Source organism: Urocitellus parryii, chromosome 6, assembly GCF_045843805.1.
Source record: "Urocitellus parryii isolate mUroPar1 chromosome 6, mUroPar1.hap1, whole genome shotgun sequence".
In the NCBI taxonomy this organism is placed as follows: Eukaryota; Metazoa; Chordata; class Mammalia; order Rodentia; family Sciuridae; genus Urocitellus; species Urocitellus parryii.
In genome coordinates this window covers 58,690,172-58,711,248 of record NC_135536.1, presented here as the reverse complement: position 1 = coordinate 58,711,248, position 21,077 = coordinate 58,690,172, and positions in this window count along the sequence as shown.

The following is a 21,077-nucleotide window of genomic DNA, read 5'->3' as shown; positions in this document are numbered from 1 at the left end:
CTCTGGCAAAAATATTTACACAACCCTTTGCGTCTTTACAGATCCAGTATTTGCAAACTATAGAATTCAAGGCAAGTAAAAATCTCCTTTCCATAAACATTGTGAACATTTTCATGAGCTTGCTTTTCATGATCCTCTTTCACATTATTGAAAAAGGTGCTACAAGACTACCTTATTTGTATATTAATAAAAGAAAAACCAAATTTTATGATTTTCTTTAAATAGTTAAGCTTCTCTATTACCTTTTCTTCTAGTATTATCTCAATGATGTGTATTAAATATAGCATTCAGCTGAAAGAAATGATATCACTTTAAGAGGTTCCCTTGTGATGGATCATTGAGAAATATCTGTCATACCTGAGCATCTTAGCCAACTCAACAGTCTTGAATTTATATAACACAATTTCCTACCAACACACGCATTTCTTTTATACTTTTAAAAATAAGCAACATGACCTTAAAATGACTCAAATGTACAATCCCTTGAAAACAGAAAAATAAGCCAAATATACAAGTTTAAAATTGTGCATAGTAATCAATTTGTTAGCATTTGATATTATTGAAAAATTAAACAAATATCCAAAGAATATCAACATATTTTTATTTAATATTTACTCGAGGTTTGGGGTTATATAAAAATCTTAGAAATATTGTTTGAGCTAAAATACTAAAAAATATAATCACCACTGTAAACATATTTATCAGAATATTCACTCTGATATATTTTGGTGAAGACTTTGTACCTCTTTTCAAAATGATTGTTTGATGAATAATCATTGTTTACCTTTTGTGCACGTGGATGAGTAAGTCACCTACATTTTTCAGTAAACCTACATAAGACATTTTAAAAATTCAAATTAAGTAGCATAATGTATAACCAAATAAACTTTATTTTTATAAAAATAAAATGCGCTCTAGTGCCATATTAAAAGTGGTGAAGCAGAGAAAACATGGGAAGCTGCTTTTTTAAAACTTCCTTAAAACAAACATTAACTATTCTCATTTATCCAAATATCCATTTTAATTAAGTGAATCTGAAATTATTAAGTTTTTCTAAGAGGAATTTCTTTTTGAAGGCTCTTATGTTTTAGTCCAGTATTTTTTTTTATTTTAAACATTCTGATTTCTTTATTTTTATGAAAATTTTATATTTATAAATATTCTCTATAAATCCACCAGAAGACAATTCATTTACTTTAAAAAATATAATAATCTAATCCATTAATACACTCTAGAGATAGAAAAACACTTCACACTCACCTGAAAAAAAGGAAAAGTCTTCAATTACAGACATAGAGACATCAAGAGCAGGAATAGCTTTAGAACTACAGCTTCAGCCAGCCAAGACCTCAAAAGACAGCTCTCCTTGCTAACTGACATAATATTTCTAAATTTGATTGAACTCATGAATATACAAATAAGCAAATACACAAAGAAAAAATAAAATGCAGAGGAGATTTTCGTCTTTCATGTGATAGTCTTGATCTCAATTCTTCACCTAACAAAAGATACCAAATGGCCAACCATGAGACTCAAGTTTCCATTGTTTTCACCATTGTAAAGTAAATATTCAGTCTACATGAAACAAACAAAAACAGAAATAAAATTATCAATTGAAAAGACAGAAACAAGAACCTGGAGAGACCCACAGTCAGCATAACTGAACCCAATCTTGTACTCAATCTTGGGTGCATACACTCCTTCAGAATGGCAGTTTAATGGGCCCCTGCATATCTCTGTGGGTGACCTACACAACATTTAAAATCTTCCAGACTTTACAGCATAACTGCAAAGTAAAATTAATGCTTCAAATACTTTCGTTTCATTTGTTAAATAATGGGGGAACAAGAAGATACTAAAAGTTGTCCAAAAAGCACTGAAGAAGTTCAAGAGCAGGACAGAAAAGAGGGTGGGGAATGAGGAGGAGAAGAAATGTGGAGAGGAAAAAAGAGGAGAGGAGAATAAAGGAGAGAAAGAGGGGCAGAAGAACAGGTAGAGTCATAAAATTTAATTATTGATTTTGTAGAATAAAGTAGGCATGAACACTTTATAATCCTCATAATTTGTTTTTCTTACTCTTACAGTCTTTGATCAGGATAAAAGGTTTTATAAACAAGACAGCTGAGTGGCCTGCCTTTTTCTTTGTCATCAATACTCTGAAGACCAGACATCCCCAATTTGAAGGGTACACATTCATATAGGAGATAGTTATTCCATCAGTAAATCAGTGGAGACAAGTTAGCGTCACTTGGTACAATGGGACATCTACCACACAACTACTTTAAAAGTTGTTCTTTTCTTGAAGTTTATTTATATTTAGAAGGGAATAAGGGCAAAGTTCCTTGGTGACTGTTTAGTGGAAGTCCATGGAAGTACCCAGTATTAACAGTTCATTTGCTCACAGATTTGAGAGGAAGATCTTGGTATTTGGGTCAAGGAAGGCATCTGGCCAAGTGTGAAATGGAGGAGAACCCAAAACAAAAAGAAAACATAGAATTGGACTCTGAAAGCTGAATGGACTTTACAGAACACCTGATCCTGTAATAAGGATTGTGATGCATCCCACTGTTTTCATGTATTTAAAAAAAATAATAAAATTAATAAAAAAATGAATACCTGATTCAAATTTTCAACTACAGTTGAGAAATTTCGGGAAAGATGGATTAAAAAAACCTTTTCCAAACTTGCAAAGTTCATCCTAAAATCAATAATAATGATGATAATAATAATAATAACAACAACAACACAAGTGACATTGGGGCCACATCAACCTTTTATTTTTTTCAAACAATTATGTTCAATAAATGTCACTATTAAAAGAACAATGGGTAAGAGGTAAATTTGGGGAAATGCTTCTCTCTGACAGAGTTCTTAGTTACAGCTTACCACGAGTCTGTGGAGAGGAGAAGACCTGAGATAAGGACAAGTTTTTTATGAAAGCATCCAGTGGAAACAAATTTCAGCAACCAATCAAGTGACAGCAGGTGCACTGCTGATGTTTAGTTTGGCCATCCTACCCTGGCAGAAGCAGTCAAAACAGGAGATAGAAATAAGTTGGCAATCTGAGTTTAATTACAACTAATAATAATGTGAGTATAACCTAACAGCTGTTGAGGTTCTGTGTTAGCACATGTTCTCTATGTACTTAATCTTATGCATTCTTCACAATAACTGTGATGTAGATATTGTGATCATCCCTATTTTGCACATGAAAAAAAAAACCTGGGGCTTAGAGATGAATAGTATTAAATTGAACTATTTTGGCTGGCAATTTTTGAATTATTAATCCCCCTGATTTGCTAACAAAGACAAACCCAATCCTAGAGCTATAGCATAATGGAAATGCTCACTGTCTTATTCATTCAGGAGGAAACCTGAAGGGGTGTCAGACCAATTACCAGGAACACATTGTCCAGGATTCCTTTTCTTGTTATTAGTTTCATATGTAGTCATTCTACATGTGTTGGTACACCAGGGATTTCTGACATACAAAGTGCCTTGTTAAAAGAAGCTCCATATGCATGATCCATCTCAAGTATATCTTTATTCATGCAAGCTTTTAGCAAGCTCCCATTGGTGTAATTGTTGGTCTCACTGGATAATTAATGAATGCATTGTTTTCTTTACATTTTATTTTGGTAAGAAAAATAATCAGGTGTGTGTGTATCATATGTAAATCAAGTTGTTGAATTTTTTGTGTTTCTGAGACACAGAGCCTGAGCTTCACAGCCTCATTTGTAATATTACTCTAAGATGAAGCTACCCAAATCACAGGCTCAAATGTAAAATTGAAGGAGGTAGAGGCTGATCTGGTCAACAGCACAGGGAAGTTATGCAGCCAAGAGTTTAGGAAAGCATCAATTTTCTTCAGTCACTTAGAAGTTCTTCCATGATCAATTTAGGGAAGTTTTTCAGTTATTTATAAGCAACTAAGATTTTACTGATATGAACAGTGAAGCTCTCTTGCTCATTCACCACAGTTCTGCCTCTTTTCCCTTTTGAAAATAGAAATCATATCTAGGATTTAAAGACGTTCAATATGAGAGTAATAAATATCTACACTGTTACTTTTGTCCCTATGGTGGCCATTGAAAGGATGGCAATTCCACATTTCTATTCTTTCACAAACACTTGGCATCAAATGAGAGGATTGCATTTAAGTTTAGAGAAGAATGGGAGAAGAGTACATCAACTTTTTATTAGATCCTTTCATTCTCCTAGCAAAACACACTTCCAACTCTAAATTAAACACCATGTGGCATGTATTTTATCAATGGGAAATATTTAATCTGTCTTCCTTTCTTCAGCAAAGATTTCCTGATCTTTTCCCTTATGAAAGCCACTATGTAAAGGTATTGGCTGTAGGACCAGTTTTCTCCAGAGGTTCTGTTGTTCTCAGAACAACTTCACTGCAGGCTTAGCTAAGGACTATCTTGCTCTTTGCATGTTGCGATTTAACCATGCTTGTTTGTATCTGATCAGATTTTCTTATTATACTTTCTTCTCCAATGAAAGTTTAGCTTTCACCATGTAGATGGGAAGCCTTGGAGGAACATCATAAAAATGTCCTTCCTCCATCTTCAAAGACAGCAGAGTAAGGTCTTAAATTTCTCTGATTTTTACCTCTGCTTAAGACGACTCCTACAGTGGTATTGAGTTCAGCTAATAATCCAGGATACTCTTACCTTCTCGGGAACCTTAGTTCATTCTTACCTGAAAACATCCATTTTCTATGTTACATGCCATATCCTAAAATTGGAGAGATCAGAACATTATACATCTTTGGGAGTGAGTTTTCTGCTTATACTAGTCTCTGATCAATTGATTTTCAATAATGTATATATCTAATTGTTTTCTCTTTTGTTTTGTCAATAATTCACCTTCCCTGTTTTAAAATTTATTTTTAACTGATACTTAAAAGTTGTATGAAGTAATGGTGTACTATGTGATGTTTTGATGCATATATATTGAGCATATTAAATCAGGTTAGACAGATCTATGTCTTTAAACATTTATCATTTATTGTTGGTGAAAACTTTCATAAACTTTCTTCCAGATCTTTGAAATACATGTTTTTATCTAGATCTTCTTGTTCCTATCTAAGTGTAACATGGTACCCAGGATCAACCTTTCCCCCCACCCCACTCCTTTTCTCCTGGCCTCTAGTAACCACCATTTTGCTTTCAACTTTTTTTTAAATTAAATCAACTTTTTTACATTACACATAAGAGTGAGATTAAGCAGGATTGTCTTTCCATGTCTGGTTTATTTCACTTAACAAAATGAACTTCATTTTGTGGCAACTGACCAAATTTTCATTCTTTCTTATGGCTGAATTTTGCATATGTATTTCATTTCTTTATACATTCATCAATAGATGAACACTTAGTTGGTTTGCATTTCTTGCATATTATAAATTTGGGTGCAATGAAAATGTGAGGGCAGATCCCCCTTTGACATACTGATATCATTTATTTGCACATAAACTCAGTAGTGGGATTTTGGGGTTGTATAATATGTTGTATGTTTTTAATTTTTGAGGAACCTACATACTGTTTTCCAAAATGACTGAATTAATTTACATTCCCACTAACAGTGCTTAAACATTCCCTTTTCCCTACAAACTTGCCAACACTTGTTATCCTTAGTATTCAAAAATAGCCATTCTTAGTGGAATCAGGAATTACTTTATTGTGGTTTCAATTTGTACTTTCCTCATTGATGAGATTGAGGATTTTTAATGTATTTGCTGCCTATTTGTGTGTCTTCTTTTGAGAATTGTCTATTTAGAACTATTACCCTTTTTAAAAAATCATTTATTTTTTTGCTATTGAGTTTTTTAAAAAATATGGTTCCTTATATACTCTGTATATCAATGCCTCATGGTATCCTGTACAAATATTATCTACAATTGTGTAAGCTGTTTCTGCAATTTATTACTGCTTCCTTCATTAAGAAGATTTTTAAGTTTGTGATAATCCTATCTATTCCTTTTCACATTTTTTTTCTGTGCTTTTGGTATGTTGACCCCAAAATCTTACCCATTCCAATACTTTGAAGTACTTTGCCTATGTTCCCTTCTGGTAATTTCATAGTTTTAGTTCTTACACTATGTCTTTAATTTGCTCCAAGTAGATCAGATGCTTATATATTTATGAATTTACCTCTAGACTCTAAATTCTGTTCCATTAGTCTCTGTGTTTGTTTTTATGCCAATACCATGCTGTTTTCATTACTACAGTCTATAGTATATTTGGAATCAGAAAGTGGAATGCCTCCTGCTTTATTCTTTTGCCTCAAGATAACTTTGGCTATTTTCTGTGTGTGTGGGAGGGAGCAGGTGTGTGTGCATTATGTGTTTCCATATATATTTGGGGATCATTTTGTCTAGTTCTGTAAAGATTGCTATTGATATTTTGATGGGGATTGTACTAATTATGTAAATCACTTTGGATAGTATGGAATTTTGAAAATGTTGATTTTTCCCCCATGAATCCAGCATGTCTCCCCACCTTTTATGTCCTCATCAATTTATTTTATAAATGTTTTATAGTTTACAAACGTTTTATAAATATTTTTATAATGTTTTATAAATTTTTACTTAATACATGCATTCCTAAGTGTTTTAATGATGTATAGCTGTTATAAATGGGATGGCTTTCTTGATTTGTATGACAGATAATTTCTATTAACATATAGCTACTCTATTGATTTTTTAAAAATATTTATTATTTTTTTAGTTGTAGTTGGACACAATACCTTTATTTTTATTTATTTATTATTTTATTTTATTTGTATTTATGTATTTATGTGGTGCTGAGGATTGAACCCAGGGCCTTGCACATGCTAGGCAAGTGCTCTACTGCTGAGCCACAATCCCAACCCTACTCTATTGATTTTTATGTATTGATTCTATATCCTGAAACTTGCTGAATTCATTTATTCTGATGAATTTTGGTGGAGTTTTGGGGATTTTTTATACTTGATATTTGCAAACAATAGCAAACCGATTTCCCCTTTGACAGTTTGAATGCCCATTTATTTCCCTTGCCTGATTACTATGGCCAGGAGTTCCCAAACTATAGTCAAGAAAAGTGGCAGAAGGGGACTTTTTGTCCTATTCTGGATCTTGGAGATAAAGTTATCATCTTTCCTCACTCAGTATAACATTTGCTGTTGGCTTATTATAAATGGCATATCAGCTTTCTTATTACCACTCACTGGCATGGAAGTTTTGTCTTATTTGGAGAGAGAAAAAGTGATTGATGGGAGTATTCAGAAGACTTTGGGGAGGAAGAAGGAAAGAGTGAGAGAGAATAATTATTTTGCTAAACCAATACTTGGATACAAATATAGCTAAAGTAATATATTTTTCATGTAATGTTTAATTATAATTTTTAAAATTATGTTTTATTGATTTGCTATTGCTATATAACAATTTACCAACTTAAAACAACACACATTAATTATGTAACAGTTTTCCTGGGGTCTAGAACAAGTCAGCAAAGTCTTCTGCTTGGGATCACACAGGGCTATAATCAAGGTGGGAATGCACTAACTTTCATGCTTATTAGGATTATTGACAAGTTAATTTCCTATGCTTGCATGACTGCGTGCCATCAACATCATGACTGATTGTTGAAATGCACCTTCAGATCATCAAGATCCTCTTAATTACCTGATATGTAGTGTACAAGTCAAATTTTCATCACTGTGACCAAAAAAAATAAAAATAAAAATACTGAGAAAAAAACAACCTAAAGTAGGAATGATTGATTTTGGTTCAAGGTTCCAAAGACTTCGCTCCATGGTCAACTGGCTCTGTTGACTCTGGGTCTGTGATAAGGACCATCATGGTACTTCTATGATGAGGGTGTGATTAGGCAAAGCCACTCACTTCATGGTGGCCAAAAAGTAAAGAGAGAGGAAGAGGCTGGGGACAAGATATATTACCCAAGGGCATGGCCCCAATGACCCATTGATTTGAACTAGGTTCCCAAAGTTTCTACTACCTCCTAATAGTCACTGTCAATGGATTGATCTACTGATATGATCAAAGCCCTCAAGATCAAATCTCCAAATCCCCACCTCTGAGCATTGGTGTATTCTAGTCCATGCCTGTTATGGTTTGGATATGAGGTGTTACTCAAAAGCTCACAGGTGAGACATTGCAAGAGGGCTTCAGAGGAGAAATGATTGGGTTATAGCCTTTACCTAATCAGTGAATTGATCCCTGATAGGATTAACTGAGTGATGACTCAGGGCAGATGGAGTGTGACTGGGGGCAGATGGAGTGTGACTGGAAGAAGTAGTTCAATGAGGACTTGGCTATGGGGTATATATTTTGTATCTGGCAAGTGGATACCTCTCTCTATCTTCTTCCTAATCATCACATGAGCTGCTTTGCTCTGCCACATACTCCATCATGATGTTCTTTCTCACCTCAAGCCCTGAGGAATGGAAACTTCTGAAACCGTGAGCCCCTGAGGAGACTTTTCCTCCTCTAAAATTGTTCTTGTTGGGTCTTTTAGTCACAGCAGTGAAACAATTACTAAAACAATACCTTAAACATGTGAGTCTCTGGAGGCCACTTCATATCCAAACCATAACATGTGTCCTTCTCCATATACAACTCACAAAAAACTGTTATTCAAGCCCAATAGAATTTCTCACTGAAGACTACTGAGAGTCTTATAGTCATGTTCATATCTAAAGTAATATCTACAAGTGAAGTAATAATCTTTACTTGTAGAACAAAATCTAATCAATGGTATACCATCACCTTTTTTTGAAGGGGTTAGAAATCGATTACAGAGGATGGAATGCATACTGCTTTTCTATAGCTTGAGAATATAACAGGTAATTTCAGAGAAAAATCTTACAGCTTATGTCATCACAAACAGACCAGAAGGCCATGTAGAGAGAATATTTGACTATACAAAGGAGATCATTATAGGACAATTGAGTCTTAAGTAATTTGTTATTGACAAGCCTCATTAATCTACAATGAAAGTACTCTTTATTCTCAATGCTTTTGTACCTTTGTGGTCAATATAACATCATTTGTATAAATGATGTAATTGAGTACTTAATTATATGCTGTCAAGTATTAAGAAAAAAACATGAATATAGTAAGAGTCACTGCTTTCAAAAGTATATTGTCTTCCAAAATATACTAGCATGTAAAGATATTATTATAATCTAGTGTAATAAATCTTATAATAGCAACTTTTACACTAGTTAAAGGAGAAAAGTATTAAATATTCCTTGTATTGGGAAATTATTACTAGAAAAGTTTATTTGGGGGTTTATTCTTACAAAGAAACTCAACATTCATGAAGGATAAGGGTAAAATAATAAATCCTTTTTTTCAAACAAAGAGAATAGGTCACCAAAAATATGGGAGCAAGTTATAGATTGGAATCCTCATGAAACAGACTGAAATAAGGCATTTTGAAGTGTCATATTATTGAGGAGATGTTCCAGTTTACATTTGCATGAGATGAGAAAGAATACAACTGCATTATAATATATTAGTGAGCTAATTTATGTAAAAAATAGGGCTCTGATTCCTCTAGGATCATCTTAGAAAAGAATAAGAATGCTATTTCAAGATGTCTACCTAAAAGACAAGAAGTTAGAGAATTTACCTCCTGGTTTTCTATCCCCCATGATGGGAAGTTACTCCAGGGATACACACTGGCTTCACTTTCTTTCTGTGCTTATTTGTGGCCTGTGTTGATACTTATTGGCACTAGGGAAAGTCCTGGAGTGAAACAGAAAGATAAATCATTCATGGAATTAAAGGATCGCCAAGAAATATGAAGTAAGGGACCAGAGATACCTTCTACTGACATTAAAACAATAAGGTGTATTTGGGAATCTACAAATAATTTAATCTAGCTAAAGCAGTGGGTATCAAATGGAAGTAGTGAAAGAAAAGATTTTTGAATGGCAGTTCAATAAAATATAAAGGGACAGATGATTTGACTCAAAATATGATAATAGAACTAGCAGTAGAATGAGGGATTAAATGATAATTTATTATTTCACTAGAGAATTTACCAATACTGATATGTTATTCTTCTCTGAATGCTTCAGAATATTTCCTGATTCCTTATAAATGTTTCAGTATAATTTATAAATGTATATGCTTACATATTCATGTGTATGTAGACATAATAATGTGATAACACCAGAAGACATTATTACAATATCCTTTGAAAAAGAATTTCCAATATTTGCCTAGTATTTCTTGAAAAAATTGCCCATTTCTTTCATTCATTTTATGGATAAATCAACCTAATTCTTTGATAAAATTTACCTATATGAAGGAAAAACATCTCTAAACATGAATCATGGTTTTATTCTTTTGAAACAAATGTCCTTATAATATGTTCCAGAAGCAGAATTATTTAATTAAAGGTAATTGATATTTTAATGGCACTAAGAGTTTCCCTTGTACTGTTTCCCAAAATTGTATTAATCTGTACTAAAGTCAATAGTAGGTGACAATAAGGGTGAAGATGTGTATCATAATAATTTTGATCTTAGCAATAATAATATTGTAGCTCTGCTTCCAAGATTCTCCATCATCCTTGAACCACACCTAGTAATTTTGTTCCCTATATAGTCTCCTTTCTGCAAATTTAGGATGAGTGTATGAATCACTTATAACAAAAACACTCAGCTCAATCTTAATCTAATTCTTATTTAAATCACTTCTTTATTAAAATGTTGATAGTAGTGTCTTAACAGAATTTATGTTTCGCAGTTTATAAGTAGCAAAATAATTCTTATTGTGGTTTTAATTTTTATATTTTTAATTCTAATGAAGTGCATTTTTCAGTCAATAAGAAAAGGAAATGAATCTGTGAATAAACAAGAGTATCATTCACATATATAATGATGTCTAATATTTTCATAAATCACTAAGTGCTGTATTCATACATCACTTAGTTCTAACACTCCATGGGAGGACTATTATTAGACACAGTTTACAGATAAGCATTTAAGGCATAGAGAAATTCAATGACTCGCCAAACTGGAAAGCTTTATCATGAAACTAGTTGGTGATGATATTGTAGTATCAAAAACTGTCAAACTCAGAGAATAAAAAGGTGGTTGCTAGAAGTTGTGCACAGGGGGAAATGGGAAGTTGTTTTTCAGTTGTTACAAAGTTTTGGTCTTATGAGATGAATAAATTCTAGAGAGAGACTACTCAACATTGTGCCTATAGTCAACAATACTGTATTTCGCACTTTAAAATAAGGTAAAGAGGGCGTGCCTGATGTAAAATGTTCTTACTAAAATAAAAATGAAACAGAAAAGAATTAATCTATTACTGGCTGAGTGTATACATGGTGATTAAAAATTAAGAACTCACTCAATCTCAATTCCATAAATTTACATGATAGATACAAAAGGTGACATGGCCACATGGCAACTTGTTTATGTCAATTTAAGTTTTAATTGTCATCTCCAAGATTCTTGGGGAAGAAGATTACATATTTTTTGTTTTTTATTGTTGTTTGAGTCTACAGAGTAAATAGAATTCTGTTAAATTTTCAGGATATGTAACTTGTATCTAAGGAATACAAAAATCCAGTTGTATTAGCTTACCTAATTCCCTCTTAACCATGATTAGGTACTAAAGTGCTTCATTGATTACCTGCTGTGCAGGCAGTGAAGACTCAATGTTTACTGAATGCAGATTTATGACTGAGGATGAGAGAAGAATCCAGACAGACCGTGTTTCTTAATAGTGTTAACGTTTGGATTTCATGTGCCCTCAATGTTCACGGAAGGACGATGATATTTCTCCACGACTTTATTGGTAAATTATAGCATCTATAAGGCTCAGTATATGGAAAAGCAGGTGCAATGTCATACAGAAGGAAAACTTTGAAACTCATTTAGAAGACGTCATATATAAACATACCTTTTTGCTTTAATGCCTCATTTGCTGACCACTCACTGTATTTTCTGTTATAAACCTAGTCTTGACAACAGTGTATTCATACTGCATAGAAGCAACTGTTTATTTAACTTGTAATGGACTTCTTTAGAAAAGAATAATTTTAATTGTAATATAATACTTAGCTCCAAAAGCTACTCTGAGAGTTTTCTGGGTCTGCCATTACAAAGTACCACAGTGTGGGTGGTTTAAACCGGTCATTTATATTTTTACAATTCTGGGACCTAGAAATTTTAGACCAAGGGGTCAACAGATTTAGTTTCTTCTTTGACCTCTCTCATGAGTTTGCATATGGGCTTCTTTTATCCATCTTCACATGGTCTTTCCTTTGTATCTGTGTCCTAATATTCTTTTCTTAAAGGATACCTGTTATATTGGGTTAAAACCCACAAACATTACCTCATTTAATCTTAATTACCTATTTGAAGACATTTTCATTTCCAATACAATCACATTTGGAGGTATGGAAGGTCAGGACTTCAGCATAATATTTGGGGGATGATGCAATCAACCAATAGCAGCTACTCTTTTCCCACTATTGCTCAATCCTGATTACAATATGTGGTTTTTATAAGTCAAATGATACATAACTCAGGAAGCTGATAAATATAAAAAAATCCCAATTCCCTTAAATCATTATAACCCTAGATATCAAACATGGCCAGAGAAGGGAAATTAAGTGATGGCATAAAATACATTTCAAAGGCTTTCTAAATGTAAAAAAAAAAAAAGAAAACCTTTCCAGGTTTTTCTAATCTGATTCATCCTACCCAACAGTACCCACCATAATAATTAATAACTTCTGTGGAAATTTTCTACAAGGATCTGTCTAAACATTTTAAGTGATACCACTATATTATTGAAAAAGTACAACTTATTTATCAGATTAGGTAGCTGCTTTTCACTCAACATCCATTGTTATACATTGTAGAAGAGAATTGATAACTGAACATGATTATAGAGTTTTATAATATCCAAGGTATGTTTATGGAAATTACAAAGAGTGTCACCAGAAATGAAAAAAAAATGATGTTTGAACAAAAGAGAGATTATAAAGGCAACAAAATAGATTTCACTAATTTACTGTGGATGGCTAGGATCGTTGTCAGTCACTCTCAGGATCTCCTAAGTGCCCACTAATTCCTCATTGGCTCTCTTTTCCTCTTTATTAAAGAATCTCTACATACTTTCAAGAGCCAACCTGTTCTCAGCCCAGATTAGCCCTTATTCCATTGCAATTACCTTTTTATTTTGGGCACAAGGAAATTTGGTTGTCCTAATTCTACAATGTACAAAATATATGACTTGTTGGATAATGTTCACAAAGAAGTTGTTCCATAGTGGAAACACATAATATATGTACAATATCAACTGATGCAAGGTATAACATGATAAGAAAAATGTAATTTTTTAAAAAAAATAGTTTCAGAATTTAGGAAAAAAAAGAGATTTTACCTCTAAATATTTGGGAAGAATTTCTTATGAAAAGGACAACTCCATTGGGTTTTGAGTTGCCAGATAGGTAGATTTTAATTCCAAACAAAACTGCATGATAAACAAAGCAAAAAGATGAGGCCTCCATGAGGAACAGCAGGATTCATTTGGCTCAAAGAAAGGGTAGATTAAAGGCAGTAACGTTTAAAAAGCTAGACTTAATCTTATAAAATTTGAACTTCATCATTTATGCAAATGAGATACAGTGAAAATTTCAGATAACAGATTTGCCTCAAAAGAATTAATACTGCATCAGTACATAAAAGGAATTTGAACAGGATGGGTAAACAGTGGATTAAGGCAGTGTAGACATGCTGTGTGGTACCAGAAATGAGCTAAAGACTATTTCAAACAATTAAGTCAATTGTTTGTGAGGTTTGGGTCGAAATTTTGAGCCTGGCTGATTGAGAAGATATGATGTGTTTAACAGAAGCAGGTGCAAGATGTAATTTGGTAAGGAACACTATGAATTCAGTTCTATTCGTTGTGATAGGAAAAATTTTAAGACGGCATTCATCTTCCTCGCGTCCAGACTGTACATGATGCTAAGGGCTATGAAGGTGGTGAATTATACTTATGTGATTAGATTATGTTGCACGCACCATTGACTTTAAGAAAGGGAGATTATGCAGGTGGATCTGACCTAATCATATGAGTCCTTTAAGGGGAGATCATTTTCCCTGGCTAGGGGCAGCAAAGGAAGTAGGATGTTCAACACATCAGGAGGACTGAATGTTGAATCAATAGATGGCTTGAAGACTGAGCAAGCTATCTGGCAAGGATGGCAGTTGGCTTCTGAAAGCCGAAAGCAGCCTGTGGGTATCATTCAGCAAGGAAAAGGGACTTTAATTACTGTACCCTCAGATAACTGAATTTTGTTAACAACAAGAACAAGCTTGGAGCCTTCTGGTGAAAACTCAGCTTGGCTGCCACCTTTACTTAGAATTTCTTATAACCTGAGCAAAGAGCCTAGTCATGTTTAGACAGTTCTCTAACCTACAGAACTGTAAGGTAATAAATAACAATTAGCTGCTAAATTTATGGTACTTTCAAGAGAAAATGAATGCAGATATACTGCCTTTGAGTCCTCAGGAAAGTACTAGTGCAGAGAGTCTTGGTACTTTTGACATTTTGTGCTGGGTTAAATTTCTTAATGTGGAGATTGGTTGTGTGCACTGGAAGATGCTTAGCTGCATTCCTGGCCTGGTACCCACGGGATGCCAATAGTGCACAATGTTATGACAATAAAAATGTCTCCAGACATTCTGAAATGTCTTTTTAATGGCAAAATTTCCTTAAACTGAGAAGCACTGATTTAAGAATTACCAGTCCCTTACAAATAGAGAATGTCTCAGTCTGCTCACTATGCTATGGCAAAATATCATAAATTTGGATAGCTTATAAATGAGAAAAACTGATTTTATGTCTAGTGAGGTTCTGTTTGTCATAAACCCTAGCTCCTACAGTCTCCTCAGAAGGCAAAAGAAGCAAGGCAGGTATCTCTGATCTCTTTTAAAAGGGCTTTAATCCCAGTCAAGAGGGCTCCATCCTCATGATCAAATCCTCTGCCAAGGGCCAAAACTCTTAATCCCATCATTTGGGGAGTTAGGATTTCAACATGGGAACTAAGAGGGTGGTAAAAACACTCAGACCATAGCAGGATGCCGGAGTTTGGAAGATGAGGTAAAAGATTTGAACGATTTGTAAATCAGCAGGCCAGAGATGATTGTTGAAGTTGTGAAGCTTAACAGATGAGGTGCAAGAGTTTCAAGAAAGATATCTGGAGTATTTTTCTGCTGAATGTTATGAAGAGAAAGGATGTCTCAGGCCAGAGAGGAAGCAGTCAGAGGGATGAACTAAGAAATAAAAATACTTCAAACAATCCAAAGAATAAGAAATATTGGAAAGCTGAGAATAAAAGATCATTGAAGTTAGAACTTCAGCTTCATGGATTGATTAGTTTTGGAATGAATGGTTTGGACAGAAGAACAGCAACAACAGAAGGTGTAAATAATTTATTTGGAGGCGATTGTGAATGGTGTCGTTTTCCTAATTTCTCTTTCAGTGGATTCATCACTGATGTGTAAGAATACATTTGTTTATTGGTGTTGATTTTATATCCTGCTACTTTGCTGAATTAAGTTATTGGTTGTAGAAGTTTTCTGGTGGAATTTTTTGGATCTTCTAGATATAGAATCATGTCATCAGCAAATAGTGATAGTTTGAGTTCTTCTTTACCTATTTGTATCCCTTTCATTTCCTTCCTCTAATTGCTTTGGTTAGAGTTTCAAGGGTGATATTGAATAGAAATGGTGAAAGAGGACATCCTTATCTTGTTCCAGTTTTTAGCAAGAATGCTTTCAATTTTTATCCATTTAGAATGATGCTGGCCTTGGGTTTAGCATAGGTAGCTTTTACAGTGTTGAGGTATATTCCTGCTATCCCTAGTTTTTCTATTGTTTTGAGTATGAAGGGGTGCTATATTTTGTCAAACGCTTTTTCTGCATCTATTGAGATGATCATATGATTCTTGAATCAATCTAACAAAAGAGGTGAAAACTATGGAACACTAAAGAAAGAAATTAAAGAAAACTTCAGAAGATAGAAAGATCTCCTATCCTCCTTGATAGCCAGAATTAATATTGTCAAAATTGCCATACTACCAAAAGTGTTATACAGACTTAATGCAATTCCTATTAAAATTCCAATGACATTCTTCATAGAAACAGAAAAAGCAATCATGAAATTTATTTGAAAAAAATAAGAGATCCAGAATAGCCAAAGCAATTCTTAACAAGAAGAGTGAAGCAGACAGCATCACAATACCAGACCTTACACTATACTTCAGAGCTATAATAACAAAAACAGCATGGTATTGGCACCAGAATAGACTTGTAGACCAATGGTACAGAATAGAGGACACAGAGACAAACCCACATAAATATTATTTTCTCATGCTAGACAAAGATGCCAAAAATATTCACTGGAGAAAAGATAACATATTCAACAAATGATGATGGGAAAACTGAAAATCCATATTTACCAAATGGAAATTAAACCTCTCTCACACTGCACAAAAATCAATTCAAAGTGGATCAAAGACTTAGGCACTAGAACAGAGACCCTGCACCTACTGGAAAAAAATAGGCCTAAATCTGCACCACATAGGCCTAGGATCTGAGTTCCTTATTAAGACTCCTAAAGCACAAGAAGTAAAATCAAGAATCAATAAATAGGATAAATTCAAATTAAAAATCTTCTTCTATGATATAAGGGGGGGGGGTGACTCAAAATGGGGTTGGGAGGGAGACCATGGAAGGAAGATTACCTCTAGATAGGGAATAGGGGTGAGAGGGAAAGGGAGGGAGAAGGGGAATAGCAAGGATGGTGGAAGGAGACGGTCATCATTATACAAAATACATGTATGAAGATGTGAATTTGGTGTCAACATACCTTATATACAAACAAAGATTTGATAAATTGTGGTATAAAGGTGTATTAAGAATTGCAATGCAAAAAAAATTATGATTGTAATGCACTCCTCTATTGTGATATACGTAAGAAATAATAAAAAATTTAAAAAATAAAAAAATCTTCTCAACAAAGGAAACAATTAATAATGTAAGGAGAGAGCCTACAGATTGGGACAAAATCTTTACCACATGTAATTCCAATAATCTCTAGGATATATAAAGAACTAAAAAAAATAAATAAACAAACAAAAAACAAATAATCCAATCAATAAATGAGCTAAGGAACTGAACAGAGACTTCACAGAAAAAGAAATACAATTGATGAACAAATATATGAAAAAATGTTCAACATCTTTAGCAATTAGAGAAATGCAAATCAAAACTACTCTAAGATTTTATCTCACTCCTGTCAGAATGATAATCATCAAATGTTGGTGAGAATGTGGTGAGAAAGGTACACTCATACATTGTTGGTGGGACTGCAAATTGGTGCAACCACTATGGACAGTAATTGGAGATTCCTCAGAAAACTGGGAGTGGAACCACCATTTGACCCAGCTATCCCACTCCTTGATTTACACCCAAAGGACTTAAAATCAGCATACTACAGTGATGCAGCCACAGCAATGTTTATAGCTCACTTCACAATACTTAGATTATGGAACCAACCTAGGTGTCCCTCATTACGTGACAGGATAAAGAAAATGTGGTATATATACTCACTGGAACATTACTCAGCTTTAAAGAGTGAAATTATGGCATTCCAGTAAATGGTTGGAGTTGGAGAATACCATGCTCAGCAAAATAAGCCAATCCCACAAAACCAAAGGCCGAAATTTTTCTCTAATACGTGGATGCTAATTCACAATAAGGCACAGGCAATGGGGAAGAATAGTGTTACCTTATATTAGGTAGAGGGAAATGATGAGAGGGGAAGGGAGGGGATGTGGGAATAGGAAATATGGTAGAATAAAACAGACATTATTAGTATATGTATAAATGTGACTACAAGACCAATATAATTCTACAACATGTACATTCAGAAAAATAAGAAATTACATCCCATCTATTTATATCAAAGTGCATAAATGTATTCTCCTGTCATGTATAACTAATTAAAACAAATAAAAACTTTAAATAAAGAGTGAATGATTTAAGATGATAGCATTTAAAAGGAGATGGGGAAATGGTTTTTAAGATGGGAACATAGACACAGAGGAGAAAAAAAGATATGCAAAGAATTGGATGAGGCAAATACTTTAAGCATATATGTGTGGTTTCTAAACTTGCCTGTAACAGTTACTTTTCCCAAATCAGGAGACCATAGACTCTCTTTCTGTTTCTACTCTAGTCCCTGGAAACTTCTTGATAATTCTGCCAACTAAACACACCAGCTTTCTCTTGCCACTGCAATTTCTTTGATGTTGATTGGTTTCTTGCTACTCTGAACTTTAATGCTCCCATAGACTTGACCCTTAGAATTCCTCCTTTGAATTTCTAGTTCACTTTAATCTGTTTTTCAGTTTTTTACCTTTACTCCCAATACTGAAGCCATGTTGTTGGATCTCACCTATTTATGTACTAAATTTGCTATCCACTACCCTTGCCCTGGCAAAACCACTCCTTCTCCCCTGTCTGGGAGACTATTTTGAATGTTGTATGTAAAAGCCTCATATTGGGAAATTTCTCAATGTATCCTCACAATTTTTATATAACATAATTACAGATCAATACTCAAATTTCAACTGGAATATTTTTCATTTGTCAGCACCATTCAAAGCAGAATAGTGCTGACTCTATGACCTGGGATATTATATACTTTCATTAATGTTTAACTTTGTAAACTAGAGTAAAATTTGCTTAAAATTGTTAGTTAAAATAAACTAGTTAAAGTAAAATTATTGGTTAAAATAAACTGGATTAGTTTTTGTTACTAACTGATATATTCAGTATAAGTTATCATTCAACAACTGGTATATTCTTTTGCAGTTAAAATTCAAGTTCATTATAAATTTAGCAAGTAATAAAAAATATTAAAATATGTTGTTATGTATATTTAGGTTTTTAAATTCTGCAAACTCTTAATAGTTCACATTGACATTTTAATAGAGAAGAAGATCTAAAGATTTTGTTCAAATGTATATATTACATACATATAATTTTCACCAAAATATAAGAAACAATGTGTATTTTGTAAATACATAAATATTTTTAATATAATGATTTCTTTTTTCCATGATGGATTAATAAAATATAAATAAAACAAATTTAGCAAGACTTTGTTTATTTTTATCAAACTTAAATGAGAAGAAGTTCTAAAAGAGAATAGGTTTTCATTACCCTCCAAAATTTGGAAATGTGGAAAGTCTCATTCTCCCAGATAAAGACATCCATCAAGATACAAGTAAAGTAAATTTTAGTAACTTAGGGAAGCAAGGCAAAACCCAAATATTGTTGTGAAATAAAATCTCTAGAGGAAATGATTGAATGAATCTTACTGTTTATCTGTTGGCTCATAAGTTATTAGAATGGATTAAGTGGAGTAAGTCTTCATTAATTTCTTTCTTAATGTAAGAAATGTTAGTTCTGAGGAGAGAAATAATCATTTCTGGTTTCACATGACATCATACCATTGTAATTGCATAGGTGAGGAGTGTGATTCTTCTGGTTTCTATAAAATACAGCTTGCTCATTCCATTTAAGGAATGAGATGGATATTCTTTGTACTGATGTTGATACTCAATGATAGAGCAAGAAGAAAAGTCACTAACTATTCTCTGCACAGTTATTATCTAGAAACATGTTACATTGGCAAATAAAATTTAAAACACTGATGAAAACAATGAAGAAGGTAATAGTTCTGTAATTATCTTCAAATAGTTTAGAGCTGTGTTGTTCTAGGGGTCACTAGAGGTAGTGGTTATTTAAATATAAAGTAACTTAACTAAACTGAATAAAACTTTTATTCAAGTAGCCATCCTGACCATATTTCAAATGCTCATAAGCAATATGTTGCAGTGGCTACCAAACTGGAAGAGAAAACAAAATATTTGCCTCTTGCAGTGTTGATATTTCAATACCATTTTAGTACTCTAGGATTAACACATTAGTAGTGGTAAAAAAATTAGAGATTTAGGAAACATGTTGTTAAAATATGAATATATATTACAATTTATTTTATTATATCCTATAGAGAAATGTAAAGGGTTAACTATGATAGTTTAAGATTAAAAATTAAATGCATATAACCAAGGTATATTTAATTTTATGCAAATAATGCAACTATAATCACTTTTTTCAGTGCTGGTTATCAAATCCAAGCACTCTACTATTGTGCTATCTCCTAGATTTATACATCAATGATTGAATTATTTTAATAAAATGATTGTATATTTTCCATTTGCATATTTTTAAGTTTCTGAATATTGATATGTTGAAATTTTTCATTTTCTAAATGAATATTCAAGTTCATAAAAGAAGAGTTTAGATGTAAAATATTCACCGCTCAGAGTCCTACCACTGAAGACCACAGGATATATGTATAAGAAGAGCAATAAAAACAAGCAGTCTGTCTGGAAATTTTGATCATCCACCACTGCCAAAAATATTTATTTATTTATTTATTTATTTATTTAGGGAGTACCAGAGAATGAACACAGGGGTGTTTAACCATTGATCCACATCTCCAGACTTCTTTTATTTTTTATGTTGAGTCTAGCTTATTTTCTTAGGGCCTTGCTAGATTACTAAGTGTGGCCTCGAATTTGCGATCCTCCTGCCTGCACCTCCTGAGTCACTGGGATTATAGATGCGGTGCCAACACACCCAGAAAACATTTGGTTTATAAGTAATAAGTCTTTCTTCATTCAAATCAGATGTTATTAGACTAGTTTATGATTTCTTTGGGAGTAAACATATGAGTATTTTAAAATTGTTTTCTTACCCCTCCTTTTGAATATATTGTATAGATTCCTAATTTGGTTTTAGAGTCCTATTCTGCATGGATAATTTCTGGAAAGCAAAAGCTTCCATCACAGAAACTACAAAGGAAGCAATAAGAATGCCCAGAGCATTTAGGAATGGATCATTGAAACTCTATTTTGCAACATCTAAATGTTTTTCTTTTTAAATAA